The following is a 6,876-nucleotide window of genomic DNA, read 5'->3' on the forward strand; positions in this document are numbered from 1 at the left end:
CCGTATGGCACAGCTTGCGTCCTTGCAGACAGGGCACTGGGCCGGCGCTGTGGTCCTGCGCCATTAGAGGGGAGTGATGGTCCCTCGGTCACTGGGGAGTGTGACCAAATCCCACAGCGCCACCTCTTGGTCAGTGCTCCCAGTGCCCTGTGGCCTCGGGACTGCCCAGAGGCAGGGGAATCGCGTGCAGCCCAGGCGCCCTCCCAGGCTGGGGACACCAGGTCCCAAAGGGGAAGCAGTCCCAGAGACCTCTTTTTTGTTTTGTTTTTTGGGACAGGGTCTTGCTATGTAGCCCAGGCTGGCCTTGAACTCCTGGTGATTCTCCTGCCTCAGCCTTTCAAGAGCTGGGATTACAGGTGTGCCTACCACACCCAGCCAGCCTTTTGTTGATGTCCCTCTGGGTCTGGGTATGAAGTTAGCAGTGTGGCCCAGCCTTAGCACATGGGGATGCAGAGTGGCTCCAGGGGACCAAGAAGATCACCCTCCCTCTGAAGGTTCACTTTGCCCCTTTTGCTCCCCTGCCCAGTGCCCCTGAGAGTGAAGTGCTTTCTCCACAGTGGTTTAACGGCCTAGGTTATGCTCCTATTCTGCCTTCTGGGGACTCCAGGTGCACATGGCAGTGACCTGAGGGGCTGGGTGGGTGTCAGGGGTTCATGTGTGGGCAGTTTGTGTCTCTGAAGCTGCAGATTTAAACAGGCCATGTTCTCCTGGGGCATCATTTTCACTCAGTCTAGAAGAAAGCTCTTGTTTGTAAGACAAACATGGATATTCCATGGAAGGAAACGAAAAGCTCAAGTCAATTTTAAAGATAAAACACAACTTCAAAGAACTGTGCACTGGATGCCAGCCTGGGAGGGTTCTCCTTGGTTAAACAATGTGAAGAGCAAGGCTGTCAACAGCAGATGTCTTGAGTACCTGCTGTGTCCAAGGCACTATGCCACCTAGTGAAAAGGACAGAATATGTGAGTGCAGCTCCTGTTCAGGACATCTTGTGGTTTAGACAGGGATTTTGGCTTCATCTTCACCATCCACCATCACCAGCACCACCACCACTAACACCACCATCTCCTCCACTGCCATCACGATCACCATCGGCATTACTATTATCACCAACACCATCATGACCATCAACAGCATCACTGTCCCTTGTCTTCATAAGCTCCAAAGCAATGGCGTCTGTTTTTCTCCCTGCTGTGACCCTAGCTTCTAGGATACTGACCGGCACATATTAGGTAGTTGATAAACGTTTACGGAAGGCCTTGACATTGCATAGTCTCACTGGCATCTATTTTTTAATTTTTTAAATTTTTATTTTTTGGCATCTATTTTGTACATGATCTCACTTGCTTCCACTAGAGTCCTAGGAGCTAGGAAGTATAGTTCTCTGCTCTACATGGGGAACTGAGAAAAGAAAAAAGCTGAACAACTTCCAAAGGTTGGATGCCAACAGATGGAAGAGTAGGGATTCAAACCCGGGTCTGCCACCCACAGAACCTGAAGTTACCAGCAGACAACAGACACGACCTGAGCTCAAGGGGCTGAGCCTTTGAGGCTGGGTTGGTCAGGAGTGGCTGTAATTTGGCTTCTCTGCTGGATATGGAGACGAGCTGGCATCTAGACACCGGTGGTGCTGACAGGAGCTGACCACAGAGGGTATGACCAACAGGGGATTTTGGCGTTGACTCTGTTTGGGCTGTGGCTGGTGGCCATGCTGGCCCCTGGCTGCCCAGGCATCCACACAGGCTGTGGTGCTGGGCTGGATGGGCTCCCGGGCTTTCCCTTTGACGAGGAGCCTGCTGGGGAGTTTGGGAGAGAAGGCCTCTTCAGCCTCTTCAGGGTCACCTGGGAAGCAGAGTCATGAGGCTGCCCAGAGGACTTTCCCAGCCATCAGGACCACTACTTCCTCAGTACCCCTGTGGCCTTGTTGGAAAACCCCAGGTTGGGATCCTCTTGAGTGTGAAAACGCCAGAATTCCGGGCTGTGCGGGAATTGGGCTGGAAAGACATGCACCCATGCTGGGGTGCCAGGGTGCCTGAGATCCACCAAAGGTGGATGAGTTTTCCCCAAGTTGGGGAGAGGGGCTTAGAATAATACAAATGGGTCCTCTCACAGTTCTGCAGGCCAGAAGCCTGAAATCATGGTGTGGCAGGGCTGGGATGTCTCTGAAAGCTCTAGAGGACTCTTCCTGCCTCCTCCAGCAGCTGCCAGGCCTTGGTGTTCCTTGGCTTGTGACTGCATCTCTCTAAGGCTCTGCTCTTTCTCCATGTGGCTGTCTCCTCTATGCCTGTCAAATTGCCTCCAAGTTTGTCTTACAAGGACAAATGTCTTTGGATTTAGAGCCCACTCTCATCCAGTATAGCCCTATTTTAACTTATTACCTCTGCAAAACCAGATTTCTAACGGATCACTTCCATGGGATTAGGATCCAACATGTATTTTGGGAGGACACAAGCATACAGTGGAGGGATGACACATCCTCTCTTGGCCCAATTGTGCAGACTGGGCACTGGCTCAACAGGCCTCGCTCAGGACTGCTTGCAATAAAGTGTCAGAGGGCCTGAGCCTGATCTTGACCAGAGAATCTGTTTTCCTGAACCTATGGAAGACTCATCATTCTGGCTGGCTCCATACCCTTTCTTAGAGCACCACCTGCACTCCAGGGAAGAAGTTATGCTGGCCATACTCAGCCACATTGGTACAGGTGGTGACTCACCATTCCCTTGGGCCTGGCTGGGAGTCCCTGTCCTCTTCAGGAGGGACTGGATCATGGGAGGTCACACAAGGCACACTGGCCTCCTGGCTCTCAGGACTTCTATGGAGGGACTGGTGGGAAGTGTTTTGTGGGGCAGGGAGGGTTGTCATGCCTGGCCTTAATAAGAGCCTCTGAGGGCCGGGGATTTAGCTCAGTGGTTCTGCTGCCTGCCTCAAAAGCGCAAGGTCCCAAGTTCAATTGCCCGTACCAACAAAAATAAGAGCCTCTGAGCAAACATCCAGTCCCCAACAAACAACAGGGAACCACCAAAAGGACCAACTACTCTCAGAAAACAAAACAGATGGCCATAAAGAAAATTTAGGACGGGATATACAATCTCCCGGGCACCAGCACCAAAAAGTCCAGTATTCTATGCACACCTGCACTGACCATCCTTGGACCCTCAATCATAAATATTTCACCCCAGATCCCTTAGTCCCTTCAACACCCATATAACCCCAATTTCCTTCCCAGCTAGTTGCTGAAATCTGCCCCTGATTTCAGTCCCTGTTCACACTCTGACAGGAATAAAGCCTATCTCACACAAAGCCTGTCTGAGTGGCCTCTCACATGCTGTGAGCATGTGGACCCCTTGGAGGACTGCAGGTGGAGAGACCCTGCCTGATGATGATGCTGCCAGACTTGGAGAGAAGGTTACTGCAAAGCTGGAGCTCCTGGGTTCCACCGTACCTGAAACTACCTACTCCTCGACCTTTTGTGTACATCAGCTAATAAATTTCCTCCCCTACTTTTTTATTCAAGCCAGTTTAAATCAGGGTTTTTGGCCATACATAACAGAGACAGCCTTGACTTGACACACAGGTCCTAAGACTATGGACTCACTACCCTTTGGAGAACTCAGAAGAAGGTAAATATCTGCTCCCCAGAAATCTGTGCAAGAACATGGGATTTGGTGGGCAATTAGCTGGTAGGCTTGGTGGGTCTCTTTCATGGGCCTCTGAGGTCCCAAGGATCTCAGACTGAGATTCATTTGGAAAGAATATCAAAAAGTTCTTGCTGGAGGCTGCCTCAGTCCTTCCAGACTCCAGATGCCATGCTGTTGGCACCCACAGAATGCATCTCTCAGGTCTGGGCTCCCACATGTGCTCCATGTATCTTGTGGCTCCCAGACTCTTCCTCCTGAGTCTTCTGCAACAACAGTGTGAGCCAGGGCCTGCAGGGGTGGGGTGCTGAGCTGTTTCTGCTGTGAGTGGATTATGCATCTTTGTCTGTTTCCAGAGAACAGATCCTGCAGATATCTACCTACTAAAGAACCCTGTAGACCTCAGGATCAGAAAAGTTAGCTAGTTTCAGACATCTGAGAGGCCTGGTTTTCCTTCCTGGGGCTTGGAAAGCACTGCTGGTGCTTTGACCCAGGGCTGCCTTCTTCACATGGCTTGTGTCCCCCAGGGTTGTCAGGAGGAGGAAGAGGGACTGCACTTCGGGGTGGCATGCACAGGCCTGTCCACTGGATTGGATCAGAGACCCCTGGAGGCCAGCAGGGCTGTGTGCAACTCACACACAAGCCACACTGCCAGTGGCCCATGGGTGCTCTCTGCTCTGTGACTGTCTCTTGGGTTTTCACTGGCCAGGTTGCACTGGAATGGACAGTGGAGCCTGTCATCAGTGGCCATGTGGCTGGTGCTCCTCATAGCAGTTTCCCCTCATGAGGGTGAGCATGGGGGTGTTTCCCTTAGGTGTTTAGTGAACTATTTCAGGCATACGGAGTTGTAAGAAGGTCATACAGTGAGCCCCTGGTGGTTTGTCACCTGGGACCCTCTTCATCAGGGACACCCCTGGGCCTGAGAGAATGGCACTGTGAGGGGTGCCTGCGCCGGAGCCCAGCAGTCTCACCTCACACCTGGATCAAGCAGCATCCACCCCAGGGCTGGGGGGGCAGGGCTGGTGGACAGGAAATCTCCACCAGGGTAGGCAGGGATTATGTCTTCTCTTTCTTTCTGAGACGAGGGTTTCACTACGGTGCCCAGGCTGCCCCAAACTCCTGGATCAAGTGATCCTCCTTCCTCAGGTTCTCCAGTTGCTGGGACTACAGGAGTGCACCCTGCTTAAGCTCTGGATATGCCGAGGCTCAGCTGCTCAGGGAGCTGGAGGAGGAGGGCAGCTGGAGCTGGAGTCCCATCTCTTGGACCACCAGAGCCTCTGCACAGACAGGCAGGCTCCTTCCTCAAAATAAAAAGGCAAGAGATGGGTTTCTTAGTATATGTGCTGCCAAAGCAAGCACAAGAGATGGGTTTCTTTACCAGCTGTTCAGCAATGCGGGGAGGGAAAAGCAATCAGAGACAGGGAGGCCTGGGGGGTCCTCGTGCAGGGCCACGCTTCCGTGCGGTGAGCCCGCAGAGGCCAGGGCCACACGCAGCGGGAGCGGCTGCCTGGGAAAAGCAGAACAGGAAGAGCGTGGCACGTTGAGCAACTCACAGCCCAGATTGGGGCCGAGGCGACCACAAGCCATGGGTGGCACAGCCCCTGGCACTTGCCCAGACCTGGCCTGCCACGGGGAGCAGGCAGGAAGTGCCCACCCAGCACAGAGGTCGGCTGGGCACCAGGACGGGGCCTGCCCTGAGGGGTCCAGCCTTCAAAGCTGCAGTCGCCCCAGCCAAGGCTCTCCCCAGAAAGAGGCCAAAGGGCTGTGCTGCAATGTTCCTTCCTCTTCACTCCCTCCGCACCCCAAGGCTTGCTGGGGTTTACTGTTGTTGTTTTTGGTAGATTGAACCCAGCCCCTTTATTTTGAGAGAGGGTCTCACCAAATCTCTAATCTCCCTAGTCTGGGCTTGAATTCAAGATCCTCCTGCCTCAGCCTCCCAGAGTGCTGAGATTACAGGTGTGTGCCACCAGGCCTGGCTGTACGTCCTATTAGTGACTTCAGGTATATGTATTTCATTTCTAAAAACTACATAAGCAACTCTATTAGAGAAAGTTTAGAAAAAGTAAAACTTATTACCCTTTTTCCCACTGCCTGAACATGAGCTGTTACAGTAGAATGTGGGTACATTTCCTTCCAGACTTTCTTCCCCAGTGTGTATTTCTGGATCACATGTGAACCACAGTACAGACAGACTCGGACAGTCAGGGCTGCCCAGTGTCACCTCGGGAGCCGGCATCCTCCAGGCGTCTGTAGCTGGGCTGCTGTAGCCACGAGCACTGAGGAAACCATCTTCCCATGAAAAACTTCAAACACACATCACTGAAGTGTGGCAAACAGGAAGAGAGCTCCACAGGCCCACATGCAGGTTTGACAATTGAGGCAAAGGCAGAAAAACATGACCATTAGAGAAATGCAAATCAAAACTACACTGAGATTCCATCTCACTGCAGAAAGGATGGCTATCAGCAATAAATCAAATAACAAAAAATGCTGGCGGGGCTGCAGGGAGAAAGGAGCCCTTCTACAAGCTGGTGGGAATGTAAACGAGGACAACCATGATGAGATCAGCATGGAGATTCCTCAAAAAATTAAAACTAGAAATTCCATTTGACCCAGCCTTTCCCTTTCTAGGCATCTTCCTGAAAGTTAAGACATCATATCACAGTGATCCATGTACACCCATGTTTGTAGCAGCACAACTCATAATAGCTAAATATTGGCAGCAGCCAATATGTCCGTGAACAGATGAACAGATAAAGAAAATGTGCTATTTATACACAGTGGAGTACTACTCTGCCATAAAGAAGGATAAACTTGAGTCATGTAGGGAAATGGATGCACCTTGAGGCCATAATGTAGTGAAATAAATCAGACACACCAGCATGAATATCACATGGTTTCTCTTATATGAGAAACCTGAAGTATAAATAAAGAGCAAAATAAAAGGTAGATCATAGGTAACAGGGGGATGGATCTTTTGCAAATGGGAGAGGGAGGAAGAGACAGAGGGAGAGGGGAGGGGAGGGAGAGGAAGGGAAAGTAAAAAGAATTAAGATGTGTTACGTGTGTGCCCCAACTCCCCACAAGGATGTAATCATGCACCCATACATATACCAATAAAAATAAATTAAGAAAAAAACCCCAAGAGGGCCGGGGATGTAGCTCAGTGGTGTTGCACCTGCCTCACAAGTGCACGGTCCTGAGTTTGAGCCCTGGTACCGGAAAAAAAAAAACAAAAAAA

The sequence above is a fragment of the Heterocephalus glaber genome, unplaced genomic scaffold (genome assembly GCF_053883595.1).
Source record: "Heterocephalus glaber isolate CG9 unplaced genomic scaffold, H.glaber_assembly_v1.0 deba00000071, whole genome shotgun sequence".
Classification (NCBI taxonomy): Eukaryota; Metazoa; Chordata; class Mammalia; order Rodentia; family Bathyergidae; genus Heterocephalus; species Heterocephalus glaber.